At 50.0% G+C, this 17,490-nt stretch overlaps 1 protein-coding gene across 1 annotated transcript in view; it reads left to right on the top strand.

The window, feature by feature from the left end:
* The first annotated feature begins 738 nt into the window (after positions 1-738).
* The window catches only part of CUEDC1 (CUE domain containing 1), a 94,433-nt gene continuing 77,681 nt past the window's right edge, over positions 739-17,490 (top strand). Inside the window, exon 1 of the mRNA XM_008011345.3 lies at positions 739-926. The gene's annotated coding sequence lies outside the window, so the exon portion shown is untranslated. The remainder of the gene's footprint in view (positions 927-17,490) is intronic.

Genomic DNA, 17,490 nt, shown 5'->3' on the forward strand with positions numbered 1-17,490 from the left:
GAAACGAAAGCACGTGGGAAAAGAATAGCAAAGGTCAATTTCCTATTTATTAAACAAGTTCTTCCATGGAAAATCTTCCCAGGGCTCAGCAGCCCTTGAAGTGATCAGGGATGCAGGGGAGGTTGGGGGAGAAGAAAATGGGAGATGGCAGGTGTAGACGAGTGATAGCTTTGATTTGTTTCCCCTTCCCACCATCTCCTGTGGCCTCAGCATTCGATTTGGTTTCCTTTCCAGGGCCCTAATTCCAGGGAGCTGCCCCTCCTCCACACCTGTGTCCCAAGCCCCAGCTGTGCGTCCTCACCCTGGGTTCCTGGCACTGACCTGGAACCTGTCGGGCAGCCCTACTCTTAGCTCCCCGCGGAGTCTCGGAGGTCTCAGGTCTCCTCCGCCCACCCTCTCCGCAGCTGGGAGTGGCAGGATGCCCCGCATCCCGCTCTGCGCGGGAGGTCGAGGCGCCCCGCTCACGCCCTCCTGCCCACAAGCTGGGGAGTCACTGCGGCCCGGGAGGGAGGGACACGGAGGGCATTTTTCCAGTCTTCACCGGGTGCTCCCCTCTCCACCCCCCGCAACCGTGTAGGTTTCCGGACCCCCAGGTCCGCTTCCCTCCTCGCTGGAAAGGGGCCGGCCATCGGGAAACGGCCCGGGGTCGCCGCAGCCTGGCCCCCACCCCGCCCGCAGCCCCGCTCCTCCCCGCGCGGCCCCACTTGTGGCCCTGTCGGCAGCCGCGCAGGGACAGCTGCATTTCTCGCCGTCCGCCGCTAGGAAGCCGGCCTCGCCTCGCTTTCTCCGCCTCCCCGCGCCCCAGCCGCGCCGCCGCCGCCGAGCCCGGCCCCGCCGCCGCCGCTGCGGATTGCAGCCCCTCCCCCGCCCGGCCCGCGGCCCGGCCCCTGCGGCCCGCGCGGAGCGGACGCGCGTGGCGCTGCCCGGTAAGACCCCCGCGCTCCCGCGGCTCCCGCCCGGCCCTGGGCGCGGTCCTCGCCGGCGCCCCGAGCGCAATCCCGGCCCCGGCCCGGCGGCCCCACCTTCTCCGGACCCGTTGCCCAGGCGCCGCCGGGAGGGCCGGGCCGTCGCGAGTTTGATTCCCGGGACTGTCGGCGCGGCTCCCCGGGAGCTCCGCGTGCGGCAGGTCCCCGCCCGCCCTTCCTTCCCGAGCCCCCACCTCATCCCGGGCCCCGGGCGCGGGGGGCGTGCGGGCATCTGGGGGGTCGGGAGCGGGGCGCGCGATTAGACTGGGGGGGCGCGGGCCGGCGGCGCAAGGAAGGGAGACGAGGCCTCCCGGAGCCGGCGCCGCCCGAGTCCCCTCTCCCGCGGCTCCCTCTTTTGTGTGGGCGCCCCTCCCTGCAGTGCCCGGGCCTGGGGGCGCAGGCTGGGCGGCGACGGCAGGCGGGGGCGCCTGATGGGAGCTGAGCGCCTTTCAGGGGGAGGGGAGCTTCGCTTCCTGCCCCCGCCGATGTCACAGGTCGGCTCAGCCTTTTTTGGTCCCTCCCGGTCCCCTGGGAGCTGTATCTCCCGTCAGCTCGGCCAGAGAAAGTTGGGAATGCGCTGTCCCCGCCCCTGCTCCCCCGCCCCGCCGGCTCCTGTGCCCCGGGCTCTGAGCTCCAAGGGGCTGGTGTCGGCGTTTATTCATTCCGCCCTCTTCCATTTCTCAGTCGCATGGTCGCCTTACACCCAGCACTGCCCTGCCCATTTCTTTTCCCCTTAAAAAAAGTTTTAGCTCCGAGAAACGTGCACTGAAATGAAATTCCTGAGAAGGAATGTGTTTTAAGGGGAGACAGGGTTTAGATTTTCCTTTTTTTGGTGGGGCAGAAGGTGAGGGGACTCCCTGGGAGTTTAGAAACAGGATGTCCTAGAGGCGATAGATGCAAGAAGACCATCCACCGTGCTCCCCACCTGATCAGCAGGCAGCGTCTTGTAGCCAGAGGAACGAACCTTCCCTGGGTGATCCCGAAGCACCTGAGCCACCTGGCCCAGGAGAAAGGACTCAGGGAGATGTTCTGGGCCTCTCACCCCTTTTCTTTATAGCCAGCTGTGCCTGAAGGAGGTGAGGGGCCCCAGGAATTCTCTCATGGAGGAAGTCATGTCACCATGCGGTTGGGCCCCTGCTGGATCAAGTGTGAAGCTGGGTCCTCTCTGTTGTTGGGGGTCAGTCCCACTGGTACCTCAATTTGAATGGAGGGTGCCATCTCTGGGATGGAGAGGTGCTGCTGGGAGAAACCTGGCTCGGGCCTCCAGGAAGCTGGAGCCTGGGCAGGAGAGCTGGATGTGAAACCTCCCTGTCCACTTTCTGCAGCTGGAAGGGTCAGGACAAAGGAAACAGGATACTGCTACCGACCTGGGCACATCCTTGAATAGAAGAGAGACCCTGGACAGCAAGGATAGCCCAGGGATGTTGATATGACTAGAGCTGTATCCCCAGCTCCTGGGTCAGGCCAACTAGGGCCAGAGGTTGGAGTCATGGGCCCATTTGAGAATCTGGTGAAAGCTCTAACTCCTCTCCCTCCAAAATGCACGTGTGTAGGGAAACACTTGTATTCAATACGAGACAGTTAATATACCCCCTTGGAACTAGGACCTCCATTGAGACCCCTGCCCTAGAGTTACCGGCCTGACTTGGGCTATCAGGAACAGTTGTCACCTTTTTGGCTGGTCAGTGAATAATCCCAGGGTTCAAAGAGCAGACTGCTTCTAAGGTCTTTTCTCATGACCTCCCTATGCAACTCTGGGCTTGTGGCCATGGAGACCTGGAGTGTCTGGATGGATCCCAGCTCCCTACAGCTAGCTAGAGGATGGGGGCAGATGAGGTAGCCCTTTTCCCGGGGCTCATTTTGCTGTCTGTGTGGTGACAAGGCCCTGGGCACTGGGCTAGGATCACTGAATTAGAGGTAAATGGATTTGGGTGGAGGTGGATATTCTGGTGTTTCAGCTGGGTGTGAGATCCAGGCCTTTAAGAGCTCCAGCTTGTTCTTGGGGAAATGGGGTTGAGGTGCTTTAGTAGAGAGTGTTAAGTGTGAAAGATGCCTCTTAAGGAGGTCTTGGGGCAGAATTGTCCAAGGCTATGATCTGAGTATTGTCGGTTCCTTAGATCCCTTCGGACTCTTGAAGGCAAGTGGGGCCAGAGGGCTGCTGTCGCTATCCCCAGTGCAGCCCAGAGGAGGCCTGGCCTGCCTTTCCTTTTTTGGCTCACTAGGCCCTGGGCTGCTGCATAGGTGTTTGTGGCGTCTACACTTGCTAGGGAGCTGGAAGAGCTTTAGGAGGATCTGCCATTTGTGACTTCTCTACCTTGGCATTCAGAAGACTTCCTTAGGCTCAAGTTCCCCACAGAGACCTGTAGGGGATTTTTCTTTGTTTAAGTAGAGAGCACAGTGTTTGGCATATGGCACCACTCACACTGGTATTCTTCCTTTCGTGATTCCTACATTTGCTCTGGTAATAAGCAACAGAGGCAGGAGCATTCTAGAGCCTTGGGCACAGGAAGCTGGGTGTCTGACAGGGGTCACCTCTGACTATCCAAGGTGAGCTGGAGGAGGTGGTGCTTCCGTTTTACTAGCTCTTGCACTTACAGGAAGTAAGAGCTATAAAAGGCATTGGAGGCCGGGAAGTAAGAGCTATAAAAGGCATTGGAGGCCGGACTCAGTGGCTCACGCCTGTAATCCCACCACTTTGGGAGGCTGAGGCGGGTGGATCACGTGAGGTCAGGAGTTCCAGACCAGCCTGGCCAACATGATGAAACCCCGTCTCTACTAGAAATACAAAAATTTGCTGGGTGTGGTGGCGTGTGCCTGTAATCCCAGCTATGCAGGAGGCTGAGGCAGGAGAATCGCTTGAACCTGGGAGGCAGAGGTTGCAGTGAGCTGAAATTGTGCCATTGCACTCCAGCCTGGATGATAAGAGCAAAACTCCATCTCCTAAATAAATAAATAAATAAATAAAATAAAATAAAATAAAATAAAATGAAGGGCATTGGAGACCCTAAAGGGTTGTGGTCCAGTGGTCCTTGACTTGGGAATTGAAAGTCTCTTGGTGGCATGCAAAGATCCTTGTTGCAGTGTCTGAGGATTCACCTTCCCCAGTGGCCATGACTTCTCAGTCATGCTGTGGCCCTGGCTACCATGGGTTGGCGAGTTCAGGATGCTAGCTGTGTTGGCTCACTCAGTACTCCTCTGATCCCCTTGGCTTCCAGGCTCCCAGAACCTCTGATGTGTCAGAGCATTATCACAGACTCTTGATGATGCAGCTAAATGTCTTATCTTTAAAGCAGGTCATAAATGATAAATGTGATAACAGTCCTTGTAAACATAAACTCCCTTCTTATAAATGTGACCATTTCATTTCCATTGGGGCAGCACCAAGGGTCTTTGAGGAATTCTTGGTAGGATAAAAATGTTTAGGCTGGGCATGGTGGCTCCTGCCTGTAATCCCAGCACTTTGGGAGGCTGAGGCAGGTGGATCACCTGAGGTCAGGAGTTCAAGACCAGCCTGGCCAACATGGTGAAACCTGTCTCTACTAAAAATACAAAAAATTAGCCAGGCATGGTGGTGCGTACCTGTAACCCCAGCTACTTGGGAGGCTGAGGCAGGAGAATCACTTGAGCTCGGGAGGCAGAGGTTGCAGTGAGCTGAGATTGTGCCATTGGACTCCAGCCTGAACAACAGAGTGAGACTCTGTCTCAAAAAATAAAAAATAAAAAATAAAAATAACTAAAAAAAGTTCCAACTCCATTGGCCTACCTTCCACCCCCAGGAAGCAACTGAGTTATTTTTGCACATTTTCATCATAGCTTAGTTGTTTAGAGTGTAAGATCTGAAGTTAGGCATCCCCAGGTAGAATCCCAGCTCTCCATCTTACTCTAAGACTTTGCAAGTGCCTGAGTTTCCTATATTTAGAAAGAGTTAAAAGAGATGTCACATGTATGCCAGACAAAGAGGAAGTGTTCATTACATTGAAGCTATTATTATTATTATCATTTCTGCACAGGGGTACACAAATTCTGAGGCTCATTATTAAGGAAATCTTTGGTAAAAACTGTAGGGGCTGAGGATGGTTTTTGGAAGAGTGGGAGGGGTTGGGGTGAGGCGCTTGAATGATGAGCAGAGAGGGCCGCACACTGGAGGCGGGGGTGGGGAGACTGAAATGTCATGGGTGACAGCTAAGCATATTTGGGGGCAGAATGACTCAGCATCTGTAGCCCTGCTGTGGAACCAACTCTTCTCCCTTTTCTTTGGAAAATTTGCCCCAAAAGCTGGGGGCAGGGGTGAGGAGGCATAACCAGTGAGGAGGGTTGAATGGCATAAAATTAATGCTAACATTGGTCCAGAGGAACAGGGCAGAGTTCCCTGGAGGAAGGGAACCTAGTGAGGGGATGGGGGCAGGCCCAATAGACAGTCAAGAGTGCAAGCTGGCAGGGCGTGGTGGCTCACGCCTGTAATCCCAGCACTTTGGGAGGCCGAGGCGGGTGGATCACCTGAGGTCAGGAGTTCCAGACCAGCCTGGCCAACATGATGAAAGCCCGTCTTTACTAAAAATACAAAAATTAGGCCAGGCGCGGTGGCTCAAGCCTGTAATCCCAGCACTTTGGGAGGCCGAGACGGGCAGATCACGAGGTCAGGAGATCGAGACCATCCTGGCTAACACGGTGAAACCCTGTCTCTACTAAAAAATACAAAAAACTAGCCGGGCGAGGTGGCGGGCGCCTGTAGTCCCAGCTACTCGGGAGGCTGAGGCAGGAGAATGGCGTGAACTCGGGAGGCGGAGCTTGCAGTGAGCTGAGATCCGGCCACTGCACTCCAGCCTGGGTGACAGAGCGAGACTCCATCTCAAAAAAAAAAAAAAAATACAAAAATTAGCTGGGCGTAGTGGTGGGTGCCTGTAATCCCAGCTACCCAGGAGGCTGAGGCAGGAGAATCGCTTGAACCCAGGAGGTGGAGCTTGCAGTGAGCCGAGATCACGCCACTGCACTCCAGCCTGGGCAACAGAGCGAGACACCATCTCAAAAAAAAAGAAAAAAAGATGCTGGGCACAGTGGCTCACATCTGTGATCCTAGCACTTTAGGAGGGCGAGGCAGGAGGATTGCCCGAACTGAGGAGTTAGTTCAAGACCAGCCTGGGCAACACGGTGAAACCCCCATCTCTATTAAAGTACAAAAAATTATCCAGGTATGGCGGCAGGTGCCTGTAGTCCCAGCTACTTGGGAGGCTGAGGCAGGAGAATCGCTTGAACCCAGGGGGTGGAGGTTGCAGTGAGCCAAGATTGCACCATTGCACTCCAGCCTGGGTGACAGGGTGAGACTCCATCTCAAAAAAAAAAAAAAAAAAAAGGTGGAAGCTGTGGGGGCCAAGGGTTTCTGTGAAGGAATAGGCTTGGGAAATAACCATTGCGGCACTCACAGAGGGGTCGGACCCTTTCCAAGTGCTTCACATGGATCAGCTCGTTTAATCCTCGCAGGACCTATGAGATATTATACCAATTTTTCAGGTGAAGAAATAGAGACATAAGAGACATCAAGAGTTTAAATAACTTGCCCAAGATCACATGGCTAGAAAGTGGCTGACCCAGGATTTGAATTCAGGAAGTCTGGCTGCAGGCCCACACCCTTAGAGAAACTGTCAGAGAGAGCTGGGTGTGGTAGTTCATGCCTGTAATCCTAGCACTTTGAGAGACTGAGGCTGGTAGATCGCTTGAGCTCAGGAGTTCTAAACCAGCCTGGGCAACCTGGTGAAACCTCATCTCTACAAAAATTAGCTGGGTGTGGTGGCATGCATCTGTAGTCCCAGCTACTCAGGAGGCTGAGGTGGGAGGATCGCTTGAGCTTGGGAGGCCGAGGTTGCAGTGAGCTGAAATTGCACCACTGCACTCCAGCCTGGGTGTCAGAGCCAGACCCTGCCTCAAAAAAAAAAAAAAAAAAAAAAAAAAAAAAAAAAGGTCAGAGAGACCCCTACTGAGCTCAGGGAGTGGTCGTGGCCGGGGACGGTAGAGATGGGGGGTTGTGGGGTTTGTGTCCTGCTTGAAGGGCTGCCAGTGCAATGTCCAGCCATCACTGGAACATGCCTGGAGGGTTCAGCTTAACAGAGTCTGCTAAGAACCACAGGCCAAGTGCCAGATACTCTGCTGGGGCCCATCCTGGAGCACAAAGATCACCAAGCCGTGGGCCCTGCCTTCAAGATGCCTCCTGTCTAGTAAGAGAGACAAACATGTTAGCCTGGAATTTCAGTTGCTGTGGCAAGTGCTGCGATAAGACAAAGCACTGAGGAAGGGGGCACTTTGCCAGCCAGAAGAGGAGTTAGGGCAGGGAAGGCTTCCTGGAGGAGGGGCCGTCTGAGCTGAGTGAGGACAAGAAAAAGTGGCTGCTGCCTCCTGGGCTTTTGATCTGGCATGGGAGCACATTGTTCTCCCCCTTGGTGAACTCTGAGTAGAGCTAAGTGGCCAGCGTGTGGGTTTCAGAGAAGGGTCAGGTTTTCTGGATTCTGTAGCACCATTGCCAGGGTGAGGCAGGAACTGGGCAGTGTGGTCAGCTTTCCTGATGCCTTTGTGGTTTTTAATAGCTGAGAAACACTGCCACCTCTTGTAATGCCTGCAGTGAACGTGGTGAAAAAGACATAAAAGTCTCTTAAGAGTCATTGCTCAGAACGCAGTGATTCAGTCTTGTCTCTCTGCACTTAGAAACAGAACCAGAGGCAAATGAATTTAAACTACGGAGGGAGGATTCAAGTAAGGTATGAGGAAGACATTCCAGATAGGATGTGAGATGTAAGAAAAGTGACTCATAGGCACAGAGGGGAATGGCCTCCCCTGAAGGTCTTCAGAAATGGGAACAAGTTTCATTTGTCTTTGTGGTTTAAGAGGTTTCGTCTGGAGACAGGAAGATGAAGTAGAGGCCCCTAGAGGTCCATGTCAACTTGGTGATCGGAGGATAAAAGGAGCTGGAATTTTTGAGCTAGAAGATTACTTAAATCTGGCCTAACCTCGCCTTTGACTGTTGCAGTGATTGAAGAATGCCTGATAACACTGAGCAGCTCATCCATTAATGAGTGAGCCAAGGCACAAACAGAGTCTGCCCAACAGCTGGGACCCTTGCCTGCAGTGTTCCCGGTCAGCGTCAGCGGGGGTGCTCACTGGGAGGGACCTACAGCTCTACGGGATGGAGTCCAAGCCTTGTGAGGAGAGCTCAGGAAACCTGGAAGTAGTGGAGCATTTGTCTTGGTATTGGAATACAGAAAGCATCAGCCCCTATATACACCGTGTTTCTGAGAGTGGCACTCTCAGTTGGAGCTAGTGGGTTATCTCCTAGATGCACCTAGAAGAGTTTTAGACATATATATGGGGCCCTCAGTAAACTTTGTTGGATGAATGAGTAAATAACAGATAATCCAAGACTTAATCTCTCTTTGACCATACCATGCCCTTGTTGGACCAGTGCACTTAACCCTTCTTATTCTGTTTTACTTAAGCTGACATTAGGCTTTTTTCGTAATACTGCCCAGTCATAAAGAAAGGTGCCCACAAGTATGCTGGGGGCAAGGGTAGGAAGAGAAAACACAGGTTAGGATCCTTCTCAATATTTATACTTCTTTGAAGGATCATCAAGACCTGACATTATGTTCAGTCATAATGGCTTTTTCTTTTTTCTTTTTTATTGTTTCAAGTGCAAAAGTGTTTTTATTTTTTATTATTTATATATTTATGAGACAGGGTCTCGCTCTTTCACCCAGGCTGGGGTGCAGTGTGGTGTGATCTCAGCTCACTGCAACCTCTGCCTCCCAGATTCAAATGATTCTTGTGTCTCAGCCTCCTGAGTAGCTGGGATTACAGACATACACCGCCACACACAGCTAATTTTTTTGTTTTTAGTAAAGACGGGGTTTTACCATGTTGCCCTGGCTAGTCTCGAACTCCTGAGCCCAAGAGATCTGCCCGCCTTAGCCTCCCAAAGTGTGAGCCACCGTGCCTGGCCCAAGCACAAAAGTAAAAGCCTTCATTTTTCAAATTTAGGAAAAACATATAGTATAACAGTCTTAGCCACATTAGAGCACGATGGTTACAGGGATCTCAGAAGAGAACAAAGCTTGCTCTTGGAAGATAATCTGATTAAGAGTGAACCAAATATGAACGGATGCTGGACAATGAGTTTAAAAATAATACCGGGTGGTGAACTTTAGCTCATGGGGTGAACTGAAATAGACTTGTACAAATAAGAAGTAGCAGCAGCAAACATGATGGCAAGAACTTTTGCTTCCTCCTTGAATCCCATGATTCCCTATTCATTAAGAAAGTATTTGGTGTTAGGAGGGCACTGCAGAGCCTTTTTTTTTTCTCCTGGTGACCAGCAAGCTGGATTTGGAGCTCTGTTAAGGGGAAGCCTCTCTGTGGTCATGTAGGGTGATCAGGCTCCTGAAATGATTTCACTTTGCTCTGGTCTGAGATTAGTTTCAGTTTCAGGCTGTACCCACAGCTGGGAGAGAGCTAGTGAGCTCCAGGGAGGGTCAACTGGGGGAGTTTCACTGTTGGCTGTGTCAGCCGATGGCAAGGTACGTGAACAGGGAACTCCTGTGCCGAGCAGAGAGAGGAAGAAGATGCGTCTGAGATGGAATTTGGGAAGGCAGCACTTGTGTGTTCGTGTGTCCAGAGACTGGGCTGGTGATGATGAGGAGGAGGGAGCGTATGAAGTATCAGATGTGCAAAGGACAAAACCCCCACCCATATAGGACCACTGAGCCTCGGGCTAGGGAAGTCTTAAAACAGATTGCCTGGGCTGGGTGGATTTTCCCTGAGCCGGTGTACCCCTGAGAGGAAAGCAAGTGTAAGCATGCCACAGAGTCAACATACATCTTGTACTGGCATCCTTAAGATCAGCCTCTACGGTGCAGCATTTTCTTGCATATGAGTTTCCTCAAAAAAAAAAAAAAAAAAAAAAAAAAAAAAAAGTCAAATTAAAGTTTGAGAACTGATAGTTGTGAACTTGCAGACCATTGCATGTTGGTGGATTCTCTAAGAATTTCAAATTGTCATTTTTCCTGAGACGGCTTGAGGCCAGTCTGGTTGGTTCACAGGGCATCATTACCCTAGAAAATCAGCAGTTTTCCTCCCCTGACTGGTTCTGGGTGAGGCATACACAGATGTTTCCTTCCCTCTTAGCAGTACTAGAGCATCATTACATTTTATTTCTCAAAGTTATAAATTCATTTGATTTTGAAAAGAGAGAATCACTGAATTTTACCGCCGGAAAGGATTCTGAAGACTGCTTGCTTGGTTGCCTTCTGGAGGAATCTGAGGTTCTGGGTCGTTAAGTGCTTTGAAAAGACCGATGGTATGTAATTAAGAATACTGAATCAGAATGCCTGTGCTTCATCCCAGCCTCTGCTAGTTACTGCCGCGTTCTTGGGGCAAGTTACTCAATCTCTCTGAGTCTTAGTTTCCTGATCGACACAGTGGGACTGATAATATTACCAAATGGTTTCTTGGTTGGTGGTTTTTTTGTTTTTTGTTTTTTTTTTTAATTTTTGAGATGGAGTCTTGCTCTGTCGCCTACAGCTTCCACTCCCCAGGTTCAAGTAATTCTCCTGTCTCAGCCTCCTGAGTAGCTGGGATTACAGGCGCCCACCACCACACCAAGCTCAGCTAAATTTTGTATTTTTAGTAGAGACAGGGTTTCACCATGTTGGCCAGGCTGGTCTTGAACTCCTGACCTCAACTGATCTGCCCGCCTCAGCCTCCCAACGTGCTGGGATTATAGGTGTGAGCCACCATGCATGGCCAAAATATTACATAATGGTTGTTAATTAGTACCAAATACTTGTTAAGCCCCTAGCACAGTGTTTTGCATATTGTAAGTCCTCATTAAATGTTAGCTGCTACTGTTATTGTTATTATTTTCATTTTGTGAAATCACACAGCTACTTGGCGGTAAAGCCAGGGCTACAATGTTAAATTCTTTTTATTCCAGTTCTTTTCAGCATGGCCAAAAGAGTTCATCACAGTCTTGAAATATGAGAAGACCTTTACGAAAATGTTTTTGCAGATGTCTTCTAATGAATGTTCATAATAGAGCTAGAAGAAACGGGCTTAACCTATTTATTAGATGTAGTTAGACTTTGGGCATGAGGGCATATGTCTACCAAATAATTTGTTTCCACAAATATTATTCACTCGTGTTTAAAGGTTTCCTGAATGCCAGATTTGTTGCTTCTGCTGGAAGATTGGGGTGTTTTTAGATGTTTTCATTGAAGAGTTCTTCTCAAGTTGGAAACATCCATTTCAATGAGTTGTGGTGGCAAAGCAGGCTTTTGTGTGTAAGGGAAATATTTCTGTAGCCTGGCTGCTATTTATCAAGGGTGAAGACAGTGCAGATGTTTTGAAAAAATATATGGGCTTGGCAGAAGTCCATGTGTCTTAGGCCATGCCTACACAAATCCGTTCCCAAATGATCTGTACTGACCTTTGGCAAATCGCTGACAGCCTTGGAGCCTCCCAAGGGAGCCGTTTTTGTCTGAAACATTGTTGAGGCCAGTGTGAGCGCTGGCCTTGCATGGTCCTTGACACCTCTGACGGGGTGCCACCCTCTCCCTAAGGCAGCTTTGGTGTGTTTTCTTGGACTATGAAGAAGAATGGAAATGAATTTCGTTTGGTGAATCCTGAAATACTTCCTGGAGATACTGTCGCTCTCTAGAGATTATGGAATTGAAATCTGGTTTTGATGCTGATCCGTGGGACTTCTCAAATTTCCATGCCTGAAGGAGACAGTGTGTTAAAGTGTGAAATGTGTGAGTGTGCAAATTGGAGTTGACGACTGGAGTTCCAGTCTTAGCTCTGCTGTGTGTGGGCTGTGTCATTCTGAGCAGGTCACTTAAGCTTTATTTGTAGTTTTCTTGAGGCCAATCTATTATTATACTCCACAACAACACATGGCTATTGACTACATATGTTAAATAGAGCTGGTAAGAATAATCTCTGTGGCACAGGATTCTCGCGATAGTCTAATAATAGCTAATGGCCGGGCGCGGTGGCTCACGCCTGTAATCCCAGCACTTTGGAAGGCCAAGGCAGGTGGATCGTCTGAGGTCAGGAGTTTGAGACCAGCCTGACCAACATGGTGAAAACCCGTCCTTACTAAAATTACAAAAATTAGCCGGGCGTGGTGGTGGGCGCCTGTGATCCCAGTTACTCGGGAGGCTGAAGCAGGAGAATCACTTGAACCCGGGAGGCAGAGGTGGCAATGAGATCATACCACTGCACTCCAGCCTGGGTGACAGAGTGAGAGTCTGTCTCAAAAAAAAAAAAATAATAATAATAATAATAAATAAATAAATAAATAATAGGCTGGGCATGGTAGCTTATGCCTATAATCCCAGCACTTTGGGAGGCCAAGGTGGGCGGATTACCTGAGGTTGGAAATTTGAGACCAGCATGACCAACGTGGAGAAACCCCATTTATACTAAAAATACAAAATTAACCGGGCATGGTGGTGCATGCCTATAATCCCAGCTACTTGGGAGGCTGAGGCAGGAGAATCACTTGAATCTGGGAGGCGGAGATTGCAGTGAGCCGCGATTGCACCATTGCACTCCAGCCTGCGCAACAAGAGCGAAACTCCGTCTCAAAAAAATAAATAATAATAATAGCTAACATTTATTGCATGCTTACTGCATGCCAGTAAGCTTTCTAAGCATCTTGGGAATATTAATTTATGTAATCAATCCTAGATGAGAGAGTAGTATCATCACTTTATGCAGGAGGAGACCGAGGCACAGAGAGGTTAAGTTAACTTGCATAAGATCACACTGCTGGTTAGCTGAGGAGGCAGGATGTGAGCTCCAAAGCCAGGAGGCTGAGTCCATAGATGTATTTACAAAAGTGCTTTATAACTTTGTAGTGTTAGGATTCTTATTATTTGACTGTTACTGTTCTTATTTGACAATCCCAGGGAGGGATAAACTGAGCCTAGAGGTAGATTAAGTGTACAGATCACAGTGTTGGAAAGAATGAGGGATGGAGCATATGAGAGTTTTTTTTGGAGTTCTGGGGAAACAGCTGTTTCTAAGTGTGGGGCAGAGCTGAGGAGATCTGGCAGAGACAGAGAAGGATTTTTTTTTTGGATGGATTTTTACTTTCTGCTTTGAGGGTTGCATGTATGTGGATTTAAGAGCCATGCGAGTCTTGCCCCTCCTATCCCATTTTATTTGGGTACTTATCTTTAAATTCCAACTCACCTCTCCTCCCTGGCAGCCTTAGAAACTTAGAAAACTGCCTCTCCTCCCTGGCAGCCTTAGAAACTTAGAAAACTGCCATGGATGGTGAATTCTTGAGACATGAAAGGAAAGGTGAAGAGTGGGGTTCTTAGTGGAATTTCTTCCTTGTGGTAGCATTTCTATTAAGTGCATATGGGGAATGGGCCATGGGGTGGCTTATGTTTGGTGGAGAGAGGTATGGGAACTCTGGTGACTTCCCTTTTTCTCATGAGCTGATTTAATAAGAGAATGAATCATCCTAATAGCTTTAATTCTGGAAAAGAAAGAAAGGAGAGGCAAATGAGTGAGATGGCATTTGACTGAAGCCAGAAGCCTTCCACGTCAGTCTCCTAGGGCGGGCACTAGGCTGACACCCAGGGCCCTGGCAGTTCGTGCCAGTGGTGAGTTCCCTCCAGGGGCTTTGGGAAGGGCACCCAACTTCTGGTCACTGCCACTGTCACCATCAGCCCTCTCATCCTTGTGAGGCTCTGGAACCTAAGGCCTTGAAGGGAAATGAATAGGGAGGCATGTCAAAAATAGACTACTGGTAAAATTCACATATAGTAGTGATCATTTTGAAGACGTTAACATAAAAATTCATCTCATAAAACTGGACAATTTGGCCGGGTGCGGTGGCTCACGCCAGTAATACCAGCACTTTGGGAGGCTGAGGCGGGTGGATCACCTGAGGTCAGGAGTTCAAGACGAGCCTGGCCAACATGGTGAAAGCCCGTCTCTAGTAAAAATACAAAAATTAGCTGGGTGTGGTGGTGCACGCTTGTAGTCCCAGCTACTTGGCAGGCTGAGGCAGGAGAATCACTTGAACCCAGGAGGCGGAGGTTGCAGTGAGCTGAGAGCACACCATTGCACTCCAGCCTGGGTGACAGAGCAAGACTCTGTCTCAAAAACCGAATCAAACCAACACCCCCCCCCAAAAAAAAAAACAAAAAGCAAAAAATTAGACAATTCAAAAATAGTTTTTGACCTATGGGGATGTGAGTGGGCTATTCACACCCCATGGAGGTGGCAGGTGTCCTCTCTGTGCTAATGGCTGACCTCCTGGAACATCTTAGGAAAAGTCCCGTTCTCTTTTAGGACTTCAGATGTGAGCACTCCCAGGCCAGCCAGCCCCACCTCCCAGCTGCCTAGCCCTTCTCTGAGTTTGCCGGGAGGCTGGGAGCACATCCTTTTCTAAGCCACTCTTTGTGGCCTTTCTGTGGATCACTGACCTTAATTTGGATTCTGAGCCAAGCCTGGGGTCCCCAGGGAAGTGTAAAGGCTGCTAACGAAGAAGGGGTTGCATGAGAACTCCTTCAGACCAGCCCTGCCCCCCAAACTCAATTTAGGAACATGAATAGGGTGGTCGTATTTTCGGACTCTGACTTCTCGGCACACATTTCTCAAAGGCTTGCTTTTTTAGACAATGTCCCTCTGTCCCCATTCACCTCGTTTTCCTTCCTGGCCCCAGCCATCAGCAGTGGCTACTGTTAATAGTTCCCATTTGTAAGAGGACTTGCTCCATGTCAAACATGCTACTTATGTAATTTAATTTAGTCCTTATGCTGACCCTAGGAGCCAGGGATTATTGTCTTTTTGGATGTGGGAACTGAGGCTGAGGGTTAAGTAACCTGGCCAAGTAACACACCCACTCACTTGGTGGGGTGTTTATTTGGTTTTGGTTTTAACCTTTTACTGTGAAAAATGTCAAAAATCTACAAAAGTAGAGAGGTTAATATAGTAACTTCCCTTTGCTGTTATGGAGAAGCCCTGGCTCCAGTTCTTCTGTGGCATACAGCAGACACCTTTGGGTGAATTAGAAGAAGGTGCCCTTCCTCTAGGGCGCACAACTTGGTAAGCAGAGTGTAGGCTGGATTCCAGCTCCATTTGCCCCTTTGGATGGGTGCATTGTAGTGAACAGCCTGCATAGCTGTATATGGCAACCCTGTCTACCTAACTTCTTATCTAGCTTTTGGCGTAAAGAAAGGAGACTATACCCAGACACCAGTTCCTGACAGAGTAATGACTTCTCTGCTCAGTCCTCAGCTATGTGGGGTAGGGGGAGAAAAACTCAATCATGGGGGACTTTTCCAGTTAAAATGAAACAGGGAGATGATTCCCAGAGGAGATATTTCTGCTGCAGAGGAGGGTGGGGAAGATGAGCGGTGTCTTTTGCTGCTTCTGTTTTCCATCAGCCACCTGCTCTCTTGACGAATCCTTCTTGATGCCCGCTCCCCTCTGTATGTGCCCAGAGCAGGGGAAGCACTTGTAGAGTTGGTAGAGCCTTGGGTGTGAAAGCCTGGTGTGAACTCACTCTTGGCTGCCACCCTCCTGGAGTCACTACGACAAGCTGTCTTTGCCTGGCAGCTTAGCTTCTATGGGGCTCAGGTTAGCCAGGGGCTGCGTGGGAGTTCTGCTTTGCACCTGTAGAACTGTTTCTTTTAGTCCCAAGTGGGGCTTATGAGTCACCAGATAGGGTGCTGCTTAAGGGTAGCTATTGTATTTTTTAAAAAATGACTGTGCCCTTGATTATACCCATGACAGCACCTGGCACTGGTGCTCCAGAAATATTTGTTAGACAGATGAATGTTAAACAAATGAATGCAGCATCCTGCTGAAGGGCCCAAGCTGAAAAATTCCTGTGCTTCAGTCAGGAGAGGCTGGATTATGCTGCAGGAATAATCAAATCCTGACATCCCAGGGGCTTGACACCATCTAGGTTTATTTTTTGCTCATGGAAAGTCTTGTGGGTCGGGCAGTCCACCTCCATCTGTAGCCACATCATCTGGAATATAGGACCTTCAAGGTTACTGCGGGAGGGAAGGAGAGAGATGGAGGAAACTGACACCTGTTACTTCCATTCACATTGCCCAGAGCTGGTCATGTGGGGCCGACCTCACTGCAAGGAAGGTTGGGAAATGCAGAGGAGAGAAGAGCTGTCTTTGCAGTTCTAAAGAAGAGGATTTTGAATTTCTTGTTTCCACCTTCAATCCATTGGAGTGCCTCTGGCTGAATGGCTTACTGTGCCACCATTTTTTTTTTTTTTTTCCTTTTTGTGGAGAACGGGGTCTCACTATATTACCCAGGCAGGTCGCGAACTCCTGGGCTCAAGCTATCCTCCTGCCTCTGCCTCCCTGAGAGCTGGGATTACAGGTGTGACACCATTTTTTTCTAAGCACTGACAGAAAGGGAATACCTGCCACTCCCTTTAATCCAGGGAAGGAGGCATGGGATGGCACTGAAGGAGAGTCACATGGCAGGGTTTTTAATGGTTCCTTTATTACATGTTGACTATATGACGTTCATTTAGTCATCTCTAGAGCCTCTTTCCTCATCTGTACAGGGAGGATAGTAATGCCAGCTTGTTTCTCAGTTCAGACTCTACTGAAGGCAAGTAACAGAAACCAGCTTGAGCTATTTGAAGCCATGGGGGAATTGAAGACTCAAAGGAGGAAGTGCCTGGTCTCCCAAGTGCCGGGGGTGTGTGTGGGGGTGGTGGGGGTGGCTGGCACAGCTGTTCTCAGTGAGTCTGCATGGTGCCCCTGCAGGACGCCGCTGCTGCTGTGGACATGCACCAGGTGGTGTGGCCCCTCAGCTCCCAAATACACCTGTCTGCTTTCCAGTAACCCTCAGAGACTGAATAGCGTCTGAATCTTGATGTGAAATCCTGAGGAGAGAGTCTGATGGGCTCGTGTGGATCAGCTGTCTACCACTGGGCCAGTCAGCTGGGACCAGGAGGGCATGATCACACAGCACCATGGGGTAGGAGCTTTCCCCTGTGAATGGGAGTGGCGGTGGTCCTCACAGGAGGGATATGAGCTGGTCAGACACCTCCAAAAGCTGTTCAGGGCAGGCGAAATGGTTCGCCTGTAATCTCAGCACTCTGTGGGGCCAAGGCGGGAGGATCACTTGAGGTCAGGAGTTCGAGACCAGCCTGGGCAACATAGTGAGACCCCATCTCTACACATAATTTGAAAAATTAGCTGGGCAGGCATGGTGGTGTATGCATGTAGTCCCAGCTACTTGGGAGGCTGAGGTGGGAGAATCACCTGAGCCCAGGAGTTCAAGGCTGCGGTGAGCTGGGATTGCTCCACTGCACTCCAGTCTTCACCCAGACTGAGATCTTGTCTCAAAAAAATAAAAAGCTAGACAGGGCATGGTGGCTCACGCCTGCAATTCTAGCACTTTGAGGGGCCAAGGCGGGCAGATCACTTGAGGTCAGGAGTTCAAGACCAGCCTAGCCAACAAGGTGAAAGCTTGTCTCTACTAAAAT

The sequence above is a fragment of the Chlorocebus sabaeus genome, chromosome 16 (assembly GCF_047675955.1).
Source record: "Chlorocebus sabaeus isolate Y175 chromosome 16, mChlSab1.0.hap1, whole genome shotgun sequence".
NCBI classification, from domain to species: Eukaryota; Metazoa; Chordata; class Mammalia; order Primates; family Cercopithecidae; genus Chlorocebus; species Chlorocebus sabaeus.